General features: G+C 40.8%; 1 pseudogene; it reads right to left on the bottom strand.

The window, feature by feature from the left end:
• Nucleotides 1-14,072: 14,072 nt before the first annotated feature.
• LOC105537560 lies at nt 14,073-27,048 on the bottom strand (annotated as a pseudogene).
• Nucleotides 27,049-27,453: the final 405 nt, after the last annotated feature.

Genomic DNA, 27,453 nt, shown 5'->3' with positions numbered 1-27,453 from the left:
TTCTCCCATTCTGTGGGTTGTCTGTTTATTCTGCTGATTATTTCTTGTGCTGTGCAGAAGTTTTTCAGTTTAATTAGGTTCCAATTATTTATTTTTGTTTTTGTTGCATTTGCTTTTGGGGTCTTGGTCATGAATTCTTTGCCTAGGATAATGTCTACAATGGTTTTTTCGATGTTATCTTCTAAAAGTTTTATAGTTTCAGGTACTAGATTTAAGTCTTTAATCAATCTTAAGTTGATTTTTGTGTAACATGAGAGATGAAGATTCAGTTTCATTCTTCTACATGTGGCTTGCAAGTTTTCCCAGTACCATTTATTAAATAGGGTGTCCATTCCCCAGTTTATGTTTTTGTATGCTTTGTCAAAGATCAGTTGGCTGTACGTATTTGAAAAGCCTTCCTGAGACTTTTGAAAGAGACCTTTATTATATGGACATGTGCCCCTTTTTCTGTGATGTCTGGAACTGGGTTAGCTGGTCTTGGTCCAAGATTTTTCTCTGAACTGTGTGTACTTTGAGCTTCCCCAGACCTTGCCAGCCTGCAGGTATAAAAAGGTCACACAATCTCTCACTCTTCTAAATTTTGCCAACTCTTGCCTTTATCTCTTATGCAGAATTTGGCCTCTAACAATGGACCCCTTAATAATATTAGAGTCCCCAAGGGATGTCTGCTTCCTGCCAGGGGCTGCTCTTGCTGCTCTTCTATTTATCTCTTGGTGCCTGTGCTAAGCAACCCTGCATCCACTGGGCACTGCTATCTGCTGCTACAGCTGAGGCACTGGGGCCCTTGAAATGCCAAAGCTAGGCAATGTATTATTATGGATAGGGGGGAAGTGTCTCTCTTCACTTTGTAATACTTTTTGTTAGAGGCACAGCCAAACCGGCATGCTTATGTGCTGATGTCCTACTAAGGTTTTTTAAAAAGATGCCTCTTCTCTTCCACCTCCTTTTTCTCAGAAGATTTTGAAATTATTTCAAAGGCAGCTGGACCAGAAGACATATACATCTGCATTCAGAATTTCCCCTTCCCTCCAAATACTAAGGATTTCTTACTGGATCCAACTTTCTGTGCTTGGTTTGTGTTTCCCTCAGAGTGAAGTACATAAATCAGACTTCAATCCTGTATATACTCCAACGCACCAGCATCACCTGTTCACTTCTTTGTCCCTCTCTCCACAAGAGCTAAGTTTTAAAAGATGAGAAAAAGAGAGTGCAAAGGCGAGGGCACACAAGTGGCCTTACATCTAGTTTGCCATAGTAGTAAAAGTTCTTCAAAGGCTGTATACTTGTGTTAACATCAAAGAACAAAGAAACATGTGTGATAGCAGTTTCTGGTCAGAAGCAAAATGTTTTCTGTCTCCTCACAGGAGAAGTTCAAGCTCAGGCAAGAGGATATTAATTAAAAGATTGCATAGGCTACTTTGAAATTGAATAAGGGAGGAAGGTTCATTAGATGGCCTTTGTTTTGTTCACTTTGGGCTGCTATAACAAAAATACCATAGACTGGGTGGCTTAAACCATAGACATTTGCTGCTCACACTTGTGGAGGCTGGAAAATCCAAGATCAAGGCTCTCGGTGAGGGTTCTCTTCCTGGTTTGCAGATGGCTGCCTTCTTACTGTGCCCTCACATGGTGGAGGGAGAGATCATCTCTTTGTGTCACTTCTTATAAGGACACTAATCCCATTTATGAGGGCTCTACTTTCATGGCATAATTACCTCCTAAAAGCCTCACTTCCAAATCCCATCTGCAATGCTTTAAATATTGTTTGTTCCCACCAAAACTCATATTAAGGATTGGTTTCCAATATGGCAGCTTTGGGAGGTGGTGCCTTTAAGAGGTGATTAATTCATTAAGATGGATTAATGTCTTTCTCATGAGACTGGGTTAGTTCTTGTGGAAATGGATTCATTCTTAGCTTGCCTCTTGTGTTTTGTCCTTTCTGCATGTACTAATTTCCCCTTCCATTCTCTGACATGTTTTGATAAAGCCCTCACCAGAAGCCAACCAGATGCAACTGCCCAATCTTGGACCTCCCCGCCACCAGAACTGTGAGCTAAATAAATTTCTTAACTTTATAAATTACCCAGCCTCAGGTATTCTGCTGTAGCCACAGAAAACAGAATAAGACACCATCACATCAGAGATTAGGGCTCCAATGTATGCAAGTGGCGGGGGGTGTTATATTAGTCAATTCTCACACTGCTATAAAGAACTACCTGAGACTGGGTAATTTATGAAGAAAAGATATTTAATTGACTCACAGTTCCACAGGCTATAGAGGAGGCATGGCTGGGGAGCCTTCAGGAAACTTACAATTATGGCAGAAGGGCAATGGGGAAGCAGGCACATCTTCACATCGTGGCAGGAGAGAGAGAGAGAGAGAGAAAGAGAGAAAGAGAAAGAGAGAAGGGAAAAGTGCCACACACTTTTAAACTATCCAATCTCATGAGAACTCACTCACTATCATGATAACAGCAAGGGAGAAATCTCCCCCATGATCCAATTGCCTCCTACCCAGATCCCTTCCCCAACACTGGAAATTATAACTTAACATGATATTTGGGTGGGGACACAGAGCCAAACCATATTGGGAGGGCAGGGAGGAGACACAAACATTTAGTCCAGAGTAGCCTTCAAGGCCTGTTATAATCCTGCTGCTTAGAACAGTGCGGTATTTTCCAAAGTGTGGTAGGCAAACCACCAGGGAGATATGAGATGATTATTAGTCACACCCAGATGAACATTTTTAATAAGCAGTTACAGGTATATTATTATAATTCTCTTCTATTTAGGGTACTTGATACTGGATTTCAATTTATGGCAGTGACAGAGATTTTCCTTTTAATGAAAGTTTAAAAGTTGATTCAAAAATATTAAGGAAATAATAGTGTAGACACAATGCAGTACTATTCAGCCAAAACATAGAAATAGATCCTGTCATTTGCAAAAACATGGATGGAAATGGAGAGTATTATGTCAAGTGAAATAAGACAGGTGCAGAAAGACAAACGTCACGTGTTCTCACTTATTTGTGGGATCTAAAAATTAAAACTATTGAACGCACAGACATAGAGAATAGAATGGTTACCAGAGGATGGGAAGGGTAGTGGGAACCTAAGGGAGGGAGGTAGAGATTGTTAATGGGTACAAAAAAATAGTTAGAAAGAATGAATAAGACCTAGTATTTGATAACACCACAGGGTGACTATAGTCAATAATAACGTAATTGTACAGTTTTAAATAACTTAAAGAGTATAACTGGATTGTTTGTAACACATAGGATAAATGCTTGAGGGGATAGATATCCCATTCTCCATGATGTGCTTATTTCACATTGCATGCCTGTACCAAAACATCTAATGTACCCCATAAATATATATACCTACTATGTCCCCAAAAAAATGAAAAATTAAAAAATTTTAAAAAATAATAGTGTAGGCAGTACATGATATGGCAAAAATCATGAAGGTGGTATTTGAGAGGCTGAAGACTGAGAAATGGTGGGGTAATGGTTTAAAGCTTGAGCTTTGAAGTCAGACAGATCTGGTTTCCAGCACTGACTCTACTACTTACTAGCTGGGTGATGTTGAGCAGATATGTATGTGCTTCAATATAGTGCTAGGCACCCAGATTTGACCAAAGCTTCACACTACTGAAAGCCTATGAGGACCCACCTCAAAGGCTACAGTTGTCCCTCCCAGAAGAAAAAGGCAGCCAGTGCAAAGTACCTCAGTGAGAGCTGATCTAGGGCTGGCCTCAGACCCCAGACTTGATTTTAGAGTTGTGTGTGGAAGATCATTTTATAAAGTGCTGCCCAAATGCCAGCTAAAACTCCTCCAGCCCTAACTGTAGATGGTTAACCACATGCCAGAGTGTCCTAGTCTGACAATGCTGATGAGTCTTTAGCCCCGGTCTGGCCAACATTCTGGCTCAAGCCCATTGGGCCTCTCTTCTTAAGCCTTGCCTCTAACATGCTTTTGTGGACCCAGCCCTCATATCTTCTGAGATTGGGGGGAAAGGAACTAATTGAAAAAAGGCCACTCATGTCTACCACAGGTGGCCTAACAGTGTCTCAGAATCATTGTACTTCAGGGTTTCTTGGGAACAGAACAGAGGGACAGAAATGATCCATGACCACCCCCTCTCCACATCTTTTTATTAACCCATAAAAGCACCCAGGTGTCTGTGCCTTTCAAACAACTCCTGAGCACAAAACCCTGGGAAGGGTATTTAAAGTCTATTGAGGGTGGTTTGCGTTCTTCTCAGGGGCCTCACTCTCAAGTAGGCCAACTTGCCCTTTTGTGCTGTGAATAGGCTAGGGTAGGTAAGTTAGCACTAAGCCTTCCCAGTCCAACTCCAAAGAGGATGTGGGAAAAACTCCTTCCTTACAGGAGCCTGCAAGACATCTGCAGGGAAACAAACAGCCCCTCCTTTCAGCTCACTAGTCCAAAAGCAACTTTTGCCAAGCATGGATGCCGCTTCAGGTTCCATCTGTCTTTCACTTGAATCTGCATCATTTCTCTTATTTAAATAGCCAAGTGAGGCCCTGGTGGTCCTCTCTAATTCCCATATTTGGTTTCTTTATTTCCATGGGAATAAGCATGAAGCCTGTAAGCAAGTGTCCTTTTTGCTTTCTCCTATTGAATATTCTACATGTAGTGGCTTCCTTTGAGTCCTACATTTTTGTTTATCAGGATAAGTTGACTTTAGGCTGAAAGTTTCAAAGGTCCTACATTTTTGTTTATCAGGGTAAGTTGACTTTGGGCTGAAAGTTTCAAAGGCCTTGACTGATTTGGGTTGGCTGTTGGGAAAAGAGGTTTAAGGTAGAATAAAGTAGTAGGGTTTTCTAAGGCACACAAAAAGGAGAAAAGATAAGTAGGGGACAGGGCTCCTGAAAGACCAGCTGTTCCATCCAACTCCATCTTTATGCACACTATCAGTAGGGGCTTATTTAAGGCAACATTCCACCTCCACCCCCACACACAATTCAGCTCATTAGGGGGTCTACTGGCTTCTCATAGCTTCCAGCAGTACTGACGGAGATGATCTAACTCCAGCCGCTAAGGGTGTCCCAGTAGCAGAAGGCTTCTTAGGCATTTTGCCTTATTAAGCAGACCAACAACATGGTGCTCCAAGGGATAATTACCTGGGAATAGGGTTGCCAGATACATTACAGGACGCAACATTTGGGATATGCAAATGCTAAAAAAATCTCTTGTTTATCTGAAACTCAAATTTAAGTGGACATCCTATATTTGTATTTGCAAAATCTGGCAAATTGGCAGATTTAGCAAAACCCTATCCAGAGACCCCATATGCAACTCTAAATTGTCCTCTGATAAAGAGGTGAGAAATAAGGGTCCCCTAAGCTAAAATCTACTTTTTTCAAATTGTCTAATGAGAGTGAAACTCTCCAGCCCTAACCCCAGTCCCCAAACATGCAATAAAAACGCATGACTAGTTTTTCTATGTTAAGAGCAGCTGGCTATCTCCCTGGCTCCAATTTTCACTTGCCCTAGGTTAACTATCCACTTTTCTCACACAAAATGCACTCTTCCCAGGTGAACTCTGCCATCTGCAAGTTTTAGAGAAATGTGTAGAATGTCTCTTCATGAGGCTAGGCATGGAGATAGTCACTTAGAGGTCTCCAAGAATGTTCTCTGATTGTTCCCCATGGAATCAGCAGAGTTCAGGAGGAAGAAGGAGGGAGCTATTGTCCAGCCTTTCCCCTGTGACTTCTAAGTCCATCTCTTCAGGCCACTGCAGCCTGCAATTCCCAGCCTGGCTCCAGTAGCTTTGTTGGTGGAAACATCATTTTGCTCACAAAGACAGACTGAGATTTTCATTTTATTAAAATAAAAGAAATTTAAGATAAGAGTTTATGAGTATTCAGAAAAGCAGCATATTGCATGATATAAGACATATTTACATGCCACAAAAGGAGCACAAATATTGTACTTCCAGGATGCTTTGAAAAGTATTGGACTGTTCACTGTTTACTAGCCTCCAGGCATTATTACACAAACTAGCTTGGGAAAAATGGTGACTGCTACAGAGGCTTAGAAAATGTATAGGACACTTTCAGATTTAAAGCTGCTCCTCCCAGTACTATTTGGCTCGCACAGCACACAGAAAAGAGACAGGTAAGGTGGTGGGCAGGTGGGTTTCACTGACACCTCCTGAAAGGGACATCATCTGAAAGTGACCGCAGGCCTTGGGGCTCTGGCTCTACAATTGTCAGCAGTTCATAGATTAAGCTTTAACAGAGGAATCCTGTCTGGTTATGGCTCCCCCAAGGCACCTAAGCTTGAAGTCTCTCACCATTTTATTCATTTAATCAACAAACATTTAATGAATTTCTACTGTGTGTCAGCAGAACTGAGAGAGCAGTGGAAAAAACTGATATAATCCCCAAACTTGTAGAGCTGAGGGACTAATGGGAGACACAGACAAGGAAATGAGCAATTACAATACATGATGTATAAGTGTAAGTGCTGGCTGGGCACGGTGGCTCATGCCTGTAATCCCAGCAATTTAGAAGGCCAAGGCAGGCGGATCACCTGAGGTAAGGAGTTCGAGACCACTATGGCCAACATGGTGAAACCCAGTCTCTACTAAAAATACAAAAATTAGCCGGGCATGGTGGTGCACGCCTATGATCCCAGCTACTCAGGAGGCTGAGGCAGGAGAATCCCTTGAATCCGGGGGGCAGAGGTTGCAGTGAGCTGAGATCGCACCTCTGTACTCTAGCCTGGGCAGCAGAGTGAGATTCTGTCTTAAAAAAAAAAAAAAAAAAAGTGTAAGTACTATAGGAGCACAAGGAGGAACCCCTTACCCATTCCAAGAGCATCTGGGAAAGGACCCCCATGGAAACTGATGTCTGAACTGAGGCCTAAACAATGAAAAGGAGTTAAGGGGGAAAAAAGCCGTTTTAAGCAAGGGAACATGTCCCAGTGACCAGAAGGGAGTTTGAGGAGTAGAGGAATGGAAGCATGGAATTCGAGGGTAACCATCATCATGCATAGCATTTATCTAGGATGTCCTGTGTGCCAGTGCTTTGCTAAGCATTTAGCATACATTGCCTCATTGGAGCCTCACAGCATCCCTCAGATGAGGCACAGGGAGATTAAGGGCCTTACCAAAGTCAAGCCTCTGGTAAGAGATGAAGCCAGAATTGAACCCCAGCCATTTAGCTCCAGAGCCAACATTCTTAACCTCCACTCTATAAAGCCAAATCTATATATCAAATGAATAAAACAAATGGTGGAACTTCATCACAGGACTCTAGCCTTCACTCCTGGAGCCACCAACCCCAGCCATAGGTCCAAATCTATCCCAGCTTCTGGCCCTTTTCTGACCTCAGAACCTCTGTCCAGTCCCTGGTTTCTTGCCAATTACTCATGCCCAGTCACGACTCTCCCTTTCCCCTGATCCCTGGTCAGCATTCCAGGTTCCCAGAGCTGAGACTGACTCCCTAATTCTCATGAAAACTAAAAGTCTTTCTTGCCTCTGAATCCTAGTTCCTAGTCCCCTCTTATCAGACCAACTGGTATCACACTATGCCTACTTCTCTGGATTTCTTACTATTCTGGTTTCCTTGACATCCGCAGATCGCTTCTGTGTCTCTGTATTTCTGGCCGACCTCTAAGGTCTAGCCATCCTCAGTCTAGGCTGACACGAATTGGGAGGAGAGAAGTGGAAAGAGACAGAGACTTGTGAAGGCAGGAAGGACAACTGTATGACAGGCTGAGTGAGTGGAGAGATTTGGGAATATGGGTAGGGCTGAGGCTGAGAACCTAGAAGCAGAGCTGGCCTTATTCTTAGGTGGAGTATGTGACCCAGACCCTTCCAAAATACCATATTCCAATAGCTACTTGGGGAATGAAATTCCCGTTAGAGGATGTTTGCAAAGAACTGAGAATATAGAGCCCAAGTGAGGAGAAACACCTACTGTGCTTAACGTTACAGTACAGTACATGCCTTTCTAAATGTTCACTTTGGTTGAGGAGGACACTCAGTATCTGAAATAAAAAAGGAGAGAACCTTGTAGTGAAGAATTGTAGCCAAAAGGGAGAGTTCAAGAGTATTCACAGGCATAGATATCCCAACCAGGCAGAGACGACAGCTTGACTCAGGTCCAGCTTTGCCTAGACATACTGCCTTCATCTTACTACAGATGTGGTTTCTTTTTGGATGTGATTTCTGACTTTATTTTAGCTCATGGCCCTGACAGAAAATGTAACATTATCTGCTATTTATTACACACTGCCCTGTAAGACCACTGAATGTGTGATAGTCCCTACAATATAGAAGCCAATGGAAGAGTTCGTATTTTGGGCAACTCTACTCCCTTTTTCCTACTCCAGAGCTTACGGACAGCTGTTGAGCAAATGGAGAAGGCAGTTAGCAACCAGCCCAGGGCTTCTCAAATTTCAGTGTGCACATGATCACCTGGGGGTCTTGTTAAAATGCAGATTCTGACTCAGTAGTTTTGGGGTGGGATTCAGAGTTTGAATTTCTAACAAGCTCCAAGGTAATGCTAATGCTATCAGTTGGGGGACACACTTTAGATAGCAAGGCTATTTCTGCCATTCTGCATTCTAATACATTAACCTGCTTCTTCGTAACCTGTGAAGTGCTGAACAAATATGAAGGAATCATATTGGACTTTTATTTGATGAACCTGGCAACCCTAAATAGAATGAACACATAAACCCCATGCAGGAGAGAGATGAAGTGGTGGCTGCCCATTAACAACAACAACAACAACAGTAAAATTATACAGGCCAAGAGGGAGAGTTATATTTTCCCCAAGTTTCCTACAGCTGTTTATTGGTCATGGGACACATAAAACATCTTATGAATGTTTCACTGTGGAAGAAAAATTGCTTCAAGCTGAGCTAGGAGTTAGGTATTGCCATGGATATGGATATATTTTCACAGTTCAGCTCAATTACCACATTGCTTATCATGTTGCTTTACAACATTGTAGGCTATTAAAGCTACTTTTTCATTTTACAGTATAGGAAACTAAAGCTGGCCAAGCAGGTGATTCAACTTGCTCAAAGTCACATGGCTAGTTAGTATCAGAACTGAACTAGAACCACCCAAAGAGCACAATGCTCTTTCTACTGCAAGGATTTGTTAAAATAGTGTCTGAACAGGGGAAAGATTTTGAGTTAATTGACCACAAGTGGTCCCCATACCCTGCTGTGGGGAGCTTAGCAGAGGTTCCCTGAATAAAAACATAGCTTGGGACTGGAGAAGAAATTTTCCAGGCTCTCTTTCACTCAAACAAATAGACATCATTTTGAGCACGGATTGCCTATTTGTTTATTCAACAAACACTTGTTGAGCCCTGTGCTGGGTGGGGATAGAAATTTTTTAAAAACCCACAGTCCCTGCCTTGACAGAGCTTAGAATCCACTAAGGAGAGACTGATGTATAAATACATAAGTTCAATAAACTTCCATAGCTATAGAGGGAGCATAAGAGATGGTTTCAGAAAGGAAGTAATCAACCAAAAAGGAAAGCAGGCCAGGTTAATCACTAAGCATGATATGAGGCAGAAACTTAAGCACAGCATGGTCAGAGTTCAGTGTAAAGAGGGAGGGAGGGATCTTTGTAAGCTACAGAGTTCAAGGAAGGCTTTTTGGAAAGTTAAGTCTAGAAGTAAGCTTTGGAGTATGTGTAGGAACCATATAACCAGAGAGGATACTTCAGATGAGGAACAGCATGAGCAAAGGTATAGACACAAGAAAGTATATTGTCTATTTGGGGATGGCCCTTTAGATATTAAGTTTAAAACTGTTCTTAAATCACCCTTCACCTTTTGCTTCTCTTTTGCCTTTCCTGTAAGTACCTCTGGCCAGCAGGTCACATTTGAATTGTTTCTTTACTCTCCAATCTCACTCTTCATGCTCACTGTGCCTCTGGTAGTCTGCAAGTCCACCATGTACAGTTGTGCATGTTGTTCACTGCACAAAGGATACCCAGTCATGGAGGTGAATGGGGGCTGAAATCCATACTGCACTGTACTCACCAAGTAATGCGTTCTTTTCCTAGTTTGATACATGCGTGCTTGCTAGGCCATGCCCCCAACCCAAAAAGGAGCACTTTTTCCAGTTTACAGAAAGGTACCCTAGCAGTGGCTGAGGCACTAAATCATATGTAGATGAAAGGTAAATAAGTGAAGTAAATGAGATTTATCTCTGATTTGTGCCGGCTTCAAGTCTTTACAGCTGAAGCCACTAATGAAGCCACCACAGTTCCACCACAGTTTTTATACTAATCATGACTAAAGTAGGAAAAGTAGCAAGAGCCCCAGGGACCCTTCAGGGAGCTTAGAACTGTCACTTTCCTGGATCCTGTATGAGGTCACCCAGAGATGACCTATACCTGATGTGGCTCCCTTGATTTGATTTCCCTCTTATCCTAAACTGGATGACTAAGTGGTACCAGTTCCCGTGACTCAGTAATTCTTTCTCATAGGAAAACTACATTTCTGTATGACTCACAACCAAGCTTATTCCTTATTTCTTATCTCCCTGCCTGGCAGTACCACCAAAATCATCCTTAGAAATCAACTGGACACTTACTTGCCATACCCACCTACCATGGTTGGTAGTCTTACGCCAAGTCCTGACTCCCTTTTCCTTCCCACCTGTCCTGTGCCACCAAGAGCCACTCTTCCCCACAAGCTAACAGTCAGAGCTTTCAGACCTCCAAGTTTCCCTGGCTTTATCAGCTTAAAGGGCTAAGCCGCTGTAATATAAAAACCTAATAGTATAGGGAGTCAAAGAACTCACCACTTGTCAAGTTTCTCTCCACTTGACAGTCCAGGGCACATAGGTAGCCTACTCAGCTCATTCAGTCACTCATGGACTTGGGTTGATTCCTTCATGTTTCTCTACCCTTCTCTAAGGCAACAGCCTCATCTGCCAGTTTCAGGCTATATAAACAAAGCTGAGTAATGTGTGTTATAGGCATATCCATATTTCTTCTGTTAGTGGAAAAAAGTAAAGAGGAGCACATGTGCAAAGTTTAAAGGGCTGGGCCTAGAAAAAGGACACATCACTCCTACTTACATTTCATTGGTCATAGAGCCACACCAGACCACAAGGGGGACTGGAAAATGTACATAAGTACCTAGCTGGACATCCTCACCCCGGCTACAGGTCTATTATTAAGGAAGATGCCAAACTATCAGTAAAAAGCATTTATTTTGTCATAATTTTTTACCCTAGGTAGAAACTTGATGATCAAGTATAATAAAGTTCAACCAATTTAAATAGAATCAAACTTAATATATTGATAAATGTGTTTAAAGCAAGGCATATACTTTTCCCTTAGGCACTGTTTCTCAAAGTGTGGTGCATGGACTCTGGGTGATCCAGGGCCACTGATCATTCCCAGAAACCTAGCCAGTGACACAGGAAAAAGCAATAATATTATTTCTTTACATATCTTCCACATATTTGAGATGTAAGGCTAATTATGATTTTTTACAGCAATCACATTACGTTCTTTTTTGTCAAATTACATTCTTAACAATCCTTATGTGTTCTTTTTTGTTTTGTTTTTGTTTTGTTTTGTTTTGTTTTGTTTTGAGAGAGGATCTTGCTGTGTCACCCAAACTGGAGTGCAGTGGCACGATCTTGGCTCACTGCAATCCTCCCAGGCTCAAGCAATCCTCCCACCTCAGCCTCCTGATTTTCTGGGACTACAGGCATTCACCACCACACCCGGCTACCTTTGGTATTTTTTTGTGGAGACCAGGTTTAGCCATAGTGCCCAGGCTGGTCTTGAACTCTGGAGCTCCAGTTAAGAGAATAAACTTTCGGCTGGGCGCAGCGGCTCACGCCTGTAATTCCAGCGCTTTGGGGGGCCGAGGTGGGTGGATTGCTTGAGGTTAGGAGTTTGAGACCAGCCTTACCAACATGGTAAAACCCCATCTCTCCTAAAAATGCAAAAATTAGCTAGGCGTGGTGGCACATGCCTGTAATCACATCTACTCGGGAGGCTGAGGCAAGAGAATCACTTGAACCCAGGAAGCAGATGTTGCAGTGAGCCGAAATCATGCCACTGCACTCCAGCCTGGGTAACAAGGCAAGACTCTGTCTCAAAAAAAAAAAAAAAAAAAGAATAAACTTTTCAGGAAGTCTAAGACCCCAAGAAATGAGGTGGTTTTCCTAACATCAAGCACTGGGTGTGCAAACCGGCAGCTGCCGTGACAGTTTCTGGCAGTGAGTCTCTGACTCCCTCTGTTCAGGGAGGACCTGGGCTCCCTCACTTTGAGTCTTGCTCTTTCTTTTCATCTGAAAGGGCGGAGCGGATCCCCAGCTTTTTCAGTTCTTCCAGCAGGTCCCCATTCTGGTGCATCTGGGCCCCATTCCTTTGTTCTTCCCTCTAGCTGAGGAAAAATAACCACTAACGCTGAGGAGACAGGCTGTGAGGTTTAGCTCATAACTGACACGTGGGTCAAGTGAGGCAAACTGAACGGATTCCAACACCATAGTCTGGAGTTGCTATTCACTCCCCTCTACTAAGAACAAAATTCCGTCTAGTTCATGACATCTGAAAGGAGGTATCTCATGCTGCCTGCTTGGAGGGCAATTCATTTGGAAATCTCTCTGGGAAAGCACAGAGCAGAGCTGATTTATGGCACCACCACAAGGTATCACCGCAAGCATCAGGACCAAGTGGAGCAAGTGCCACTGACCAGCCCTGAGGCCAGCATTCCAGCCTGTGAACAAATCCTGTGGGTTGGAATGCTGCTGCTAACCCAATGAGATGGACTACTGGCCCATGCAGCAGCCTCTGACAAGACTTAACTGTGAGAGACCTGGGCTCTGGGGAGGCCTCTTCCTGCTGTGTCACGGTGATGTGACCATGAGGGTGGGAACTGAGCCCAGGAAAAGTTCCTTCTGGACTAGGTCGACGCTTGTGCAGAATACTGGCTCATGCTGAGTGCTTTTCCCTGAGACTTCAGGGCCTCTGTCGCCCTTTCCAGACCAGTCCTTCTGGCCACTGCCCAGCCAGGATGTATCTTATGGCACTCTTGGGACTCTAGGGTGAAGAACCCACCAGATTTAGAAATGTTGATGACTCGGGTACATGGAAATTTGAAGGTCTCTCAAGCTATCAACAAAGCAAACAAATAAAAAAAATGAACAAAATATCAGAAGACAAAAATGTCAATGGGATTTTGGGGGCAGTAAAATTACATTGATTTTTCCTTTTTTTATTTTGCTGTATTTTCCAAGTTTTATATTACTTTTATGTTGGAAAAATAAAGTTTACTAAGAAAAAAAGGTTTGTTGAATATTAAAGTAACAATAAAAATAATGATTTAAATGTTACAACTCAGTAAACACCATAAACATAAATAGTGAACAGGTCTCCAGTACAAACACAGAATGTGAATCTCTATGTCCTAAGAGAAATAAGCCTGTGTGTGAGTGACAATATCATATAAGAAGTCGAAAATGCAAATATGAAGTAAGAAGATAAATGTCTGAAAATTTGATTTTATTAGACCTGCCATCCATTTGCCCCAGTCTCCAGCATGCTCTTTATAATAAAATGTATCAAATTGTAGCACGAAGTCATCAAAGCTTTTACATAACTTTTTTCCTGTGTTGGCAGTTTACTTACAATTTCTTCTTTGTCCATCGTTTTCCGTAACAGAGGAAGCTATACATAATTTGGGGGAAGATAATGTCTTTGCAGACTGACATATTTGCAGAGGGGTCATGAATAATGATTCCAAAGCTCCTAGTTTAACTCCTGAATCAGGCAAAAAATAAATGGCAATATAAGAACAAATTTTGTTTACAGCACTATCATAATACAGCACTGAATTATTACGGCGCAGTGGTTGCAATTAAGTTCACAATAAAATCTTCTTAGCCCAAACACCAGACAAACTAAAATCACCCGACTGCTCATGAACTGAAATGATCAGTGCAAGGCAGTTGTCTCAGTAGTGAAAACCAAAATCGGTAAGATTTTTCTGGCGGTGAGTCTCTGACACAAACGGCTCCCTCTGTTCAGGGAGGACCCGGGCGCCCTCACTTTGAGTCTTGGTCTTTCTTTTCATCTAAAAGGGCGGAGTGGATCCCCAGCTTTTTCTGTTCTTCCACCAGGTCCCCATTCTGGTGCATCCGCAAAAGAATGTCACAGCCCCGCACAAACTCGCCGTTGAGGTACACTTGCGGGATGGTGGGCCAGTTGGAAGAGTCTTTAATGCCTTGTCGCAGCTCGGGTTCGTCCAGCACTTCGTAGGCCGCGTAGTCGCGGACGCTGTGCAGCCACAGGATCTGCACCACGGCGTTGCTGAAGCCGCACTGGGGTTGCTCCGTCGTCCCCTTCAGTGAAGACAACTACTTTGTCCTTCTTCACCAGCGCGTCCAGCTGCTCTGCCGAGCCACCACCGCCCGCACCCGAGCCCGCCGCTCGGCCCAGGGACCCGCTCATCCCCGCAGGCTCGCGGAAGCCCACGACGGCCCAGGTCTTTGGCTGGCCACCCAGAGCTCTCCTCGGCCCGCGGCCACTTTTACATAATTATTAATCAAAGTACAGTTAACCCTGTGATAAGCCAATTGAATATTTTGAAAGCAAGCACAAAAGTAATTCTTTGCTGTATGAAGTTGATGAATATTGTGACGAAGGTAGGGAAGATACTAAAGCTAGGGGGGTGTCATTCAACAGTATTAGACCTCTTGGCAAAACAAGTACAAATCACTTCATTGCCAAGAAGCTTATAAAACCAGGCACAATATCAATGACAAAATGACAGAGAAAGCAAAGTGAGTCATCAGCAGAATTTTTATAACGTCATAGGACATCCGTAATATCTATGGCACACAATATAAAAAACAATTATTATCACATGTGGACACCAGCAGATATTCTACTTTAGAGACAGGCAAAAACACTGATATGCAGACTCTTGACGTAGTAAGAGTAGTATGTACACACACACACACACGCACACACACACACAAGCACACACGGGAGAAGTGCTCCACATTTTTGACCCTGAAATTCCATGCTATAAGAGAAAAGAGTTTTTTAAAAAATATATGCTTGTTACCTTAGATACAGATTTTCATGCAGTTGTTGTAAGAAATACTGCAAAGAGAAACCATGTACCATTTTCCGGGTTTCCCCCAACGACAGTGTCTTGCAACATCATACAGTATCACAACCAGGATATTGGCATTGATACAGTCAAGATACAGAATGGTTCCACCACGCAAGTATCCCTTATGTTGCTGTTTTATAGCCACACCCACTATCCCCACCTCCACCCCCTTCTTAACCCCTAGCAACCACTCACATGTTCTCCATTTTTATAATTTTGTCATCTCAAGGATGTTATTCATTTGGAATCATATACAATTTTGCCATTGCCTTTTTTCACTTAGTACAATTTTTGTAGATCCACTCAAGCTGTTGTACATACCAATAATATGTTCCTCTTCATTTGTGAGTAGTGTCCTATGCTATGGATATACCATAGTTTGCTTAACCATTCACATGTTGAAGAACATTTGGATTGTTTCCAGTTGGGAGCTATCAGGAATACATTGCCGTGAACATTTGTGTACAGGTTCTTGTATGAATATAAGTTTTCTTATCACTGGGATAAATGCCCATGAGTGTAATTGCTGGGTTGTATGGTTGTTGCATGTTTGGTTTCATTAGAAACTGTCCAACTCTTTTCCAGAGTAGCTGTACCATTTTACATTGCCACCAGCAATATAGGAGAGCTCTAGTTTCTCCTCATAAAAGGAAAGGTTTTTAATTTAGTTAACAAGTGGTTTTCTTAATGAGTCATGAAGTAGATTGGAAAAGGGGCACTGCGGCCAATTCTGAAGAGCATTAGCCATGACTGCCGCCCAGAAATATGCTGCAAATAATAGAGGTTGCACCCAAATGTGAAGCCACTCACGACTTGGTTAACAACGACCAGCAATATGCCTTCTGATCACGATTCGGTGTTGAAAAAAACAAAGATTGTGAGTATAATAAAATTTTGGCCCCTAAGAAGATGTTTTCCCAGCATGCTGTACAAAGAAATAAGCAGTAAATACTAATCTCCACTTTTCCACACTAAGCGTGCCAGCTGCTGAGAGAAGCTGCTCTCCCATAATTTTTTGATACAAGGGATAGGGAAAGGGACCTTATGAAAATGATAATGCCACTAAAGAGCATTTCTCAGATTCAAATGCCTTGCTCAAGACGTATTTTATAGCCACATTTTCAGAATATTAAAGAACCTGTAATTATTAGTTCAGTGGTGAAATACTGCCATGTTTGATGTTAAAGATAAAATAATCAGAATTTTTTAAGAAGACTGAACTATGGTGCAAACAGTCTTATCACTAAGAATTTGATTCTGTCCCAACATGTGGAGACTTTATGCCCTTCTTGAAGAAAGAAATTGACTATATATGATTGGGTATATGTAAATATCACGTTCAAGTTTTTCAGTAGAACTTATAACCACACTTTCTTGAACCAAGTGCAATCAAAGTGGTAATTTAGGAATGCACACCCATATATTTCCCAAGTTCAACTATTCTGTCTTCCAGCCTTTGAGTGTGATTTGTTCAGGGACTTTAGGATCTGATGGAGTGCTTCAAAGTATTATCAGGGAACTGTCCTTGTGATATCTAGCTTTTTGGATGTATAATATCTATAGTTTTGATAAGGCCACTAAATACTTGAGGCAGTTCCCAATGACCTAGGATTCTGAATTAGAATTTTTAACTTTTATTATGAAAAACTTCAAACATGTGCAAAAGTAGAGTAGATAGGATAATGAATGTCCAGGTATTCGCTACCCAGATTCAATAGTGGAATAAATGCTTCTGGCGCACTATATCACAGCCTCTTTCTCCACCTTGCTCAGCCAGAGCTGGGATAGAGAGTTCTATGTAAGGTCAGACTCACATCATCCTAACAAACAGTATCCTGCCCCAAAATCAAGTTTCTCTCCTCTGCTTCTGCCCTCAAGGCCTTCACGAAAGCCAATCCACATGAAAACACATCCCAGCCTTGGAGATAACCCTCAAATGAGGGGGACAAGAACTGGTGGATGAGAGCTGCAGCCTCTCATCCATCAAAGGGAGAGTTCTGGGAGATGTTCTATATCTTCCCCCAAGCAGTCTAACCAGAATTCAGCCCTTGTTGCCCAATGCAGCAACCTCATAATGCACCTTTGCACTGACTTTTTTTCTTTCTCTAATTCTCCTTACTACCTCACTCCTGCTTCCTAGAATAACACTCTAAATATACTAACTGCACCCATGTCCTTGCCTCAGACTGCTGTGGAGGAATCCAACTAAGACAAATAGTGTAAAATTTTTAGAATTCTTATTTCACCTATCCTATAATATTGTGGAGCATTTAAAGCATTTTAAAGTGTTGTAAAGCTTGACTTTTTAAAATTTAATAGAAGTAGGAAGGAAAGAAATCAACTCAACATGGAAGCTGATCTGTGATCAAGCTGTGTGTCACCAAGGTAGACCTATATACCTTGGTGAATTATTGCCCCTAAATATCGTCTCTTTCCTTAATATAAAACCATTATTAAGTACATTATTTTAAATAATACTTTAATGTGATGGTGAAATGAAAAATATGATGGAGCTTCATTTTAGTTTACCTCAAGGGTGGTATGTGTCAGCAGGGTGTCCTTTTTTTCCCTGAGACAGAGACAGAGTCATGCTCTTTCACCCAGGCTGGAGTGCAGTGGCACAATCATGGTTCACTGCAGCCTCAAACTTCTGGGTTCAAGTGATCTTCCTGCCTCAGCTTCCCAAGTAACTGGGACTACAGGTGTGCACTACCACACTCAACTAATTTTTTTGTGTATCTTGTTGAGATGGGGTCTTCTATGTTGCCCAGGCTGGTCTCAAACTCCTGGCTTCAGGTGATCCTCCAACCTTGGCCTCCCAAAGTGTTGGGATTACAGGCATGAGCCACCATGCCCAGCCCAGGATGCCCATTATGTGGCTCTTGAAAATGAACTATGAGGCCAGGTGAAGTGGCTCATGTCTGTAATTCCAGCACTTTAGGAGGCCAAGGCGGCTGGATCACCTGAGGTTGAGAGTTTGAGACCAGCCTGGCCAACATGGTGAGACCCTGTCTCTACTAAAAACACAAAAATTAGCCAGGCATGGTGGCATATGCCTGTAATCTCAGCTACTCAGGAGGCTGAGACAGGAGAATAAATTGAACCCAGGAGGCAGAGGTTGCAGTGAACCGAAATCGCGCCACTGCACTCCAGCCTGGGCAACAGAGCAAGACTCCGTCTCAAAAAAACAAACAAACAAAAATGATGAGAAATGCTGACTGTTCAAAAACTCCCCAGGGCTGTTCACAGGAGTCTGTGAACTTCAGGAAAATGTATGCTGATGTGTGTATCCACATGTTCAGTCATTTTCCTGGAGGAAAAAGTCAGTAGCTTTCACCAGATTCTAAAGCAAGTCCTTGACAAAAAAAGGGTTAAGAATCACTGATGAAGGGATATCGGGCACTATGACCTCTGAGTAGGGATGACTTTATTGTAGAGAGAAAGCGCTTCTGGAACTCTAAATCATTCTACATGGCTGATCATCATCTTCACCAAGTTGCACAGTTAGCCTCATTATGTGAATCTAACTAGAATTGATATGATTACAATAAAAGGATTTTTCCTGCTCAAGGTCTAGTTTATAAAGAAATTGAATTTTCCCCTCAAGGCTTCATTTATAACAAAAGGGTTTTTTGTTTGTTTGTTTGTTTTTCATTCTCAAGGCCTTGTTTTCAACATCTGGATTACATGATCTGGTTCCAATTTTTTCCTCAAAGCTATCACTCTTAGCCTCAAAGAACTTTTGAGATTTTGCCAATCAACAGGAAAAATATTTAGATTACAATATGTGCTCTTTCCAGACTAGCCCTAGTTCTCTCAGATAGTTCTGTACCCTAAACTGGTGCACTTCCAGGAATGTGAGGGATTTTGCACCAGCTGTTGATGAAACAATTCCTTCCACCTGTGTCTTGTCCAGTCCCTGAATTACTAACTCAGAAAGGAAGTTGGAAAGTTAAACAGGCACACTTTCTCTAAGGAGCCTTAATTAGGTTTGGCATTTGAGTTTGTGGTTTTTTTCTTTCCCTACTAACAAAGGACTATTTGTACATCATAAATAGAAGTAGAGGAAGAAAATGATGTCTTAAATCATCCACTTAAAAACCAAGACAAAAATGGTACAGGTGGCTTTTTAAAAGAAGGAGGAAAAATCCCTTCCACATAAGCCCTTTTCTTGAATAGGCCTCTAACTAGCCCTGGTGCAGCTGCAAGGATGCATTTAATGATCCTGTGATTTATTGCTCTACAGAGGATATTCTCAGCCATCATCTGCAGAAGAGGCCCTAGCAATATGTAGAATGGGAGACTAAGAACATATTGGAATGGGCTAAATTTTCCATGTGGTTTCCATTTTCTTTCTTATTGTACATCAAAAGTATTTTTTTTTTAAGAAAACGATTTTTAGCCATCGCAAATATCCCCAAAGCACCCTGCCCCTAGGGCAGCTTGCAGCAGGCCTGAGCCAGAAACTGTGACTAGAAAGAGGAGGAGCTCAAAACATCCTCCATCTTGAAAGGCGAAGCTTCCTAAAGCCAGTTCTTGGCACAAAATCCTTTCTGACCTGAAGACCTATGACTTCTATTGGGTATCCCCAGACCAAGTCACAATTGTAAAGTAGTAAAGAGCAGCTAATATCGACTGAGCACTATGGGACACCAAATGCTCTGGGTCATTTACATGGATTATTTCATTTAATACTCAATTTATTGTCTCCATTTTACAGAGCCGAAAGAAGTTAAGTCACTTTACCCAAGGCCACAAAGTCTATGAATGGAAAGCTAGGACTTGATCCCTGGTTTGTATGATTTCAATAGTAGTGCTTTTAACTACTACATAGTTGTCACCCCTTTCTTTTCTTCTAGGGTCCCTCCCTGACCACAAATATAATATAGTGTCAGGCATTCCTTATACTAGCCCCTAGCTACCTAAGAACTAAAACTACAGTAACCATCTATGCCTGTCCTCCAGAGTAATGCCCCATTGTACGAAATTTCCCATGTTATCTAATATCTCCCCATGGAACTCTGGGTTTCCCATCAAATCTTTCAATAAAATTATGGCTTTAAATAATAAAAATCAATTCAGATCCTCCTAATACTAATTGATAAATCTTTCTTGTATATACCCACCTACCCACATAAACATGCATCCTCTTATTCTACTAGTTCACCTATATTGAGTACTTACTATGTGCCAGACATCAAGGTAATCACTTCACATGAATCTTCTCATGTGCTTCTCCACAGTAACCCTATGAGGTAGCTACTATTATTACATCTGTTTTACATATGAGAAAACTGAAGCTCAGAAAAACTCCAAAGTTCAGAAAAGCTCCAAGCAAGTGGAGAAGTTAGGGTTTGAATTCAGATGTGTTTCACTTGAGAGCCCAAACCCCTAAACCACTACATTCTACTTCCACTTCTCTTAACAGTGTTAAGTCATATTGCTAGTACATACCAGTCATATATGTGGTCAAAATAGCCTTTTACTTCTGTGGAGTTCCTCCCAAATCCCACAGCCCCAGCATAATTATGAGAAAAACATAATACGAATATCAGTGGAGGAACATTCTAAAAATACCTAACCAGTACTCCCCAAAAATACCTAACCAGTACTCCCTTTTTATGTCAAGGTCATAAAAAAATAAGGAAAAAATTCCAGGTGACATCTATGAAAATGATGGAGTAGGGAACTCCTGTGAAAGTTCTCAGAATCAAAATGGCATCACTGTGGAAAACAAAAACAAAAACAAAAACCTGACAAATAGAGCCAGGGAAGATCACAAAGGGAGGATTCTCATGCATAAATGACAGATAACAAGAACTTTCGGAAAAGACTGCAAAAGTCACAACCTTGCACAAAGCCCATCACAACCTCACACACACAAAAAATACTTCTGCAAGGATATTGGCCCAGCAACTGCCTGTCCAGCCTTGGAGTGATGCTGCCCTTGTTACTGATCCTTGTAGCCAAGGATAAGTAACTCCAAACAATTAAGTAATCCTCATTTTTCTTTTAAAAACTTTGTCTTCATCTGCCTCCCCAAACACGCACATAGTTTACTATGACACATATTATCATTGCAATGCTCTATTCCTGAATACATATAATTTTCTTTTGGAGGGCCTCTCTCTGTTTATTGTTTAGGTTGACATAAATGGCGTCCAGAAGTGGGACCTGAAAAAGATCTCTCTCAGAAGGAATTGGTGATTCTTGGAATTAGTGTACAGTACTCACTTGAGCCCTTTGAGCTCTCTGCTTCTGCAGCCTACATTTTCTGCCCTAGTGAGTCTTCTGCCAGGCCAAGCCTCCCTCTTTTTGGTAGATGATTTTGACTTTATTCAGGACTTGGTAATAAAACCACCTTAATAAAAGACCTTGCATGCCTCCTAGGATGATAAAAGACTTTTTGTCTTTCTGGTATAAAGATAATATCCTTCTGGTTTGAGTACTCTAGCTCTTTAGAAGTTACACCCTGTCTGTGAGACATGTCTTTTCTGGTGAATTTACTTTTGGTTCTTTCTACATACCCAATTTAATATTTTATTTAATCTCCATGCTTCATTTAAAATTCTTATGAGCACTCTAATTTTGATTTCATTTTGGTTTGGTTCTGCATCTCTATAAATGATTTCTCTCTTTTCCCTTGCTTGTTTCTAAAAATCTTCTGAGAGCAAAAATAAAAAATTGTAAATGGTGGGCACAAGGAGGCTGGTCAAAAGCCACTAGGGTGGCGGGGCATGGTGGCTCATGCCTGTAATCCCAGCAGTTTGGGAGGCCAAAACAGGAGGATCACTTAAAGCCATGATTTGAGACCAGACTAGGCAACAAACCAAGATACCCCCATCTCTCCAAAAACAAAAACAAAAAACTAATAAAACTAAAATTATTTAACAGCCACTAGGGTGATTACCACCATCTAAAACATCAGTCCAAACTCCTGACAGTCTCTAATAGGATTTATAAGATTTTCTTTGCTTTCAAGAGATTAATAAGAAATGGAATGAGATTCTTAAACATTAAGGCATCCAGGTTTTCTGGGATTCCAGCCAGGTATGTTAGAGATTCTAGTGCACATGGTTTGGTTTTTTTGTTTTTTTGTTTTTGTTTTTGTTTATGTTTTGAGATGGAGTCTCGCTCTGTCGCCCAGGCTAGAGTGCAGTGGCACAATCTCAGCTCACTGCAACCTCCGCTTCCCAGGTTCAAGCGATTCTCCTGCCTTGGCCTCCCAAGTATCTGGGATTACAGGTATCTGCCACCACGCCCAGCTAATTTTTTGTATTTTTAGTAGAGACAAGGGTTTCACCATGTTGGCCAGGATGCTTTCGAACTCCTGACTTCAAGTGGTCCGCCTGCCTCAGCCTCCCAAACTGCTAGGATTATAGGCGTGAGCCACCGCGCCCGGCCTAGTGCACACGTTTAAAATAATGGATAAACTACATCAAGAAAAATTCAGAGCTCAATGGCCATTATATAAACTGTCCGAGCTTATTTAAAAACAAAAACAAAAACTGAAACCAACCATAGAGTTAATATATAGAGCCTTCTAAGTTCTCTCTCTACTGTTTTTCTGCGTATTTTGAATCTGCTGACTTTTCTGCTGGTATTGAGATTAACTCACAACTTGCGGCATTCCAGCCAAGAAATAAAAGGTCTTAAAAGGCTTTCAAATTAACGGCTTTACAAATTACAACATCTCTATGGCAACCAACAACCTAGACCTAAGAGACATCCCTTTTAATATAAATTTAGGTTTGCCTAAATAACAATAGCTTAGGGTGATAGAACAGTTAATTGAAGAATTAATATTCTATAAGAAATAGAACTAGCTAAATGTCTATAAAAGCCTCTCTACTCAAATAGGACAAAATCTTAAGCTCAGAGCAAGTATAATATAAGCTATCTTTGTCCAACATAAAAATTGCTTTGTCTGCCATGCAGGGGCCAAAAAAAGCCAGAAAAAAAAAAACTGGTAAGATGCTTCCCTGCCCACATTAACTTGTCAAGCAAACCAAACCAACAAACGAAAGACAGATTTGCTAATAAAAATTTAAGGCTACTTGGAGATTTGGGTTTCCTCATACACTTTATCCAGTTCTACCTAGAATGTACACATTAAAATTTTAACGTTACATTCCTTTGAAACTGAAAAAAAAAGGGGTAAAAGGCAAAAGGGATTTAAAGAAAAAAAAAAAACAAGCTGCTTTACTCAAAATTTTGGTCCACAGCCTTCATTAGACTACCTATTAAGGCAAATAAAGTTTAGCCTTATAAATAGGTTCCATTTTTTAAGAAGTATAATTTGGATCTAATTACCATTTATAAACTGATGAGTTTTTATTATTATCTCATGGCTAAAATTCTAAAATGAAAGTTATAAGATTATATGTGAATGTGTGTGTGTATATATGTGTGTGTGTGTGTGTGTGTTTATGCATATGTACAAGTATTATGTTGTATGTTGTGTCTACATAGTAAAATCTGGTGTAGTCAGCCAGAAATGCCTTAAGAAATTCTATTCAGATTGGTGTAAATACGAATATCATTCAGGGCTACTATGAACACCTTTATGGGCATAAACTAGAAAACCAGAAGACAGGGATAAATTCCTGGAAATATACAACCCTCTTAGATTAAACCAGGAAGAAATAGAAACTCTGAACAGGCCGATAACAAGCAGCGAGATTGAAATGATAACTAAAAAGTTACCAACCAAAAAAACGTCACGGACCACATGGATTCACAGCTGGATTCTATCAGACATTAAAAGAATTGGTACCAATCCTATTGACACTACTCCAAAAGATAGAGAAAGAGGAAATCCTCCCTAAATCATTCTATGAAGCCAGTATCACCCTAATACCAAAACCAGGAAAGGACATAGCAAAAAAAGAAAACTACAGACCAATATCCCTGATGAATATAGATGCAAAAATCCTCAAAAAATACTAGCTATAATTGAATCTAACAGCATATCAAAAAGAGAACACAACATGATCAAGTGGGTTTCATATCAGGGATGGTGAGAGGGTTTAATATATGCAAGTCAATAAATATGATACATCACATAAACAAAGTTAAAAACAAAAATCATATGATCATTTCAACAGAAGCAGAAAAAGCATTTGACAAAATCCAGCATCCCTTTATGATTAAAACCCTCAGCAAAATCAGCATACAGGGGACGTACCTCAATGTAATAAAAGCCATCTATGACAAACCCACAGCCAACATTATACTGATTTGGGAAAAGTTGAAAGCGTTGTTCCATTCCTGAGAACTGGAACAAGACAAGGATGCCTACTTTCACCACTTCTATTCAAAATAGTACTGGAAGTCCTAACCAGAGCAATTAGACAAGAGAAAGAAATAAAGGCCATCCAAATCAGTAAAAAGGAAGTCAAACTGTCACTGTTTGCCAGTGATATAATCATATACCTAGGAAACCCTAAAGACTCATCCAAAAAAATCCTGGATCTGATAAATGAATTCAGTAAAGTTTCCTTTACAAAATAAATTTACCCTGCTATATGCTATACACCAAGAGCAACCAAGTTGAGAATCAAATCAAGAACTCAACCACTTTTACAGCCTGAAAAAAAAAAAAAAAAAAAAATTAGGAATATCCAAGGAGGTGAAAGATCTCTACAAGGAAAACTACAAAACACTGCTGAAAGAAATCATTGATTAACACAAACAAATGGAAACACATCCCATGTTCATGGAGGGAAGAATCAATATTGTGAAAAATCACCATATTGCCAAGAGTAATCTACAAATTTAATGCAATTCCCATCAAAGTACCATCATCATTCTTCACAGAGCTAGTAAAAACAACCCTAAAATTCATATGAAACCAAAAAAGAGCCTGCATAGCCAAAGCAACACTAAGCAAAAAGAACAAATCTGGAGGAATCACATTACCTGACTTCAAACTATACCACAAAGCAATAGTTACCAAACCGGCATGGTAGTGGTATAAAAATAGGCATGTAGAACAATGGAACAGAATAGAGAATACAGGAATAAAGTCAAATACTTACAGCCAACTGATCTGCAGCAAAGCATACAAAAACATAAATTGGGGAAAGGACACCCTATTCAATAAATGGTGCTGGGAAAACTGGCAAGACACATGTAGAAGAATGAAACTGGATCCTTGTCTCTCACCTTATACAAAAATCAACTCAAGATGAATCAAAGATTTAGATCTAAGACCTGAATCCATAAAAATTCTAGAAGGTAACATCAGTAAAACTCTTCTAGACGTTGGCTTAGGCAAAGAGTTTATGACCAAGAACCCAAAAGCAAATGCAACAAAAACAAAAATAAGTAGATGGAACCTAATCAAACTAAAAAGCTTCTGCACAGAAAAAGAAATAATCAGCAGAGTAAACAGACAACCCACAGAATGGGAGAAAATATTCACAAAACTATGCATCCAGGGAAGGACTAATGCCCAGAATCTACAAGGAACTCAAATAAACTAGCAAGAAAAAAAAAAATAACCCCTTCAAAAAGTGAGCAAAGGCATTAATAGACAATTCTCAATAGAAGATGTACAAATAGCCAACAAATATGAAAAAATGCTCAACATCACTAATGATCAAGGAAATGCAAATTAAAATGACAATGAGACACCACTGTGCTCCTGCAAGAATAGCCATAATTTAAACATAAATAATAACAGATATTGGCATTGATATGGTGAAAAGGGAACACTTCCACACTGCTGGTGGGAATGTAAACTAGTACAACTACTATGGAAAACAGTATGGAGACTCCTTAAAGAAGTAAATGTAGAACTACCATCTGATTCAGCAATCCCACTACTGGGAATCTACCCAGAGGAAAATAAGTCATTATATGAAAAAGATACTTGCACACGCATGTTTATAATAGCAGCACAACTCGCAATTGCAAAAATATGGAACCAACCTAAATACCCATCGACCAACTAGTGGATTAAGAAAATGTGGTATATATACACCATGGAATACTACTCTACCATAAAAGGAAATGAAATAATGGCATTCGCAGCAACCTGAATGGAGTTGGAGACCATTATTCTAAGTGAAGTAACTCGGGAATGGAAAACCAAACATCGCATGTTTCACTTATAAGCAGGAGCTAAACTATGAGGATGCAAAAGCTTAGGAGGAATATAATGGACCTTAGGGACTTGGGAGGAAGGGTGGGAGGTGGGTGAGGAATTAAAGACTACACATTGGGTTCAGTGTACACTGCTGGGGTAATGGGTACACCAAAATCTCAGAGATTACCGCTAAATAACTTATTCATGTGACAAAAAACCACCTGTTCTCTAAAAACTAATGAAACAAAAATAAAAAATTAAAAAGAAGCTCCTTCAAGTAGTTTTTGGAACAATTTCATCTCATTGTGTTCAAGTCATACCATGTCTATCTTAAAATGAGAGGTATGTTCATTGCATACATAATTTTGTTGAACTCCATCTTTGCCAGGCACTGTTCTAAGCATCTTACAAAGATCACTACAAATATTTATGAATTCCCACAATAACCTTGTGGATAGGTACTATTATTATCTCTGTTTTATAGGTATAGGAAATGAGGATCGGAAGGTAAAGTCATTTGCCCAAAGTCATGCAGGTAAGTTGTAAAGCCAGGATTTAGAGTTAGATCTCTATGATTCTGGAGCTCTAGATCCTTTCACTGCACCCAGAACCCCAAAGTTCATCCCATTTACCTTATTCTTCCACTCTCCTTAACTGCTATTAAGCTGTTCCAGATGCTTCTGACAATGCTATTCTTTGTTTGAATGCTTGGTTGCCTCTGGCAACAGCTATGGCTGCCATCAACATACCCAGTGTCTCTGCTGCTATCACTGCTGTTATCCCACCAAGGTGTCCGGGATACTCCCATTCCCTACAGTAGTTACAGGAATTTTCTTCCTGACTCAGATTCCTGTATCTCTGTATTCTAACTATAAAGGATTCAGTACTATATACTGACCAGGGGACCAAGGCATATACCACATCCCTGCATTTAATATATATCTGCCAGCCCTACAAAGTTTTATCCTCCTTCTGGCACCTTTGCTGAGCCTCCAACAGCTTGTCCTTTTATTCTACCAAGCATTCTGTAAGCCCTCAGACAGTGGTGCCAGCATAGGCCATGTGGGCAGAAAAGGCCAATCCATATCTAGAATAGATAACCATTCTGCTGAAGAAGAATTGCTGTCCCCTTCAGGATAGAAAGGACCTAAGTAACTGACCTGACATCAGGTAACCAGTTGGTCTCCCTAAAGAATGATGCTGGATGGAGGGC

The sequence above is a fragment of the Mandrillus leucophaeus genome, unplaced genomic scaffold (genome assembly GCF_000951045.1).
Source record: "Mandrillus leucophaeus isolate KB7577 unplaced genomic scaffold, Mleu.le_1.0 Scaffold174, whole genome shotgun sequence".
In the NCBI taxonomy this organism is placed as follows: domain Eukaryota; kingdom Metazoa; phylum Chordata; class Mammalia; order Primates; family Cercopithecidae; genus Mandrillus; species Mandrillus leucophaeus.
This window is presented reverse-complemented; position numbering and strand designations above follow the sequence as displayed.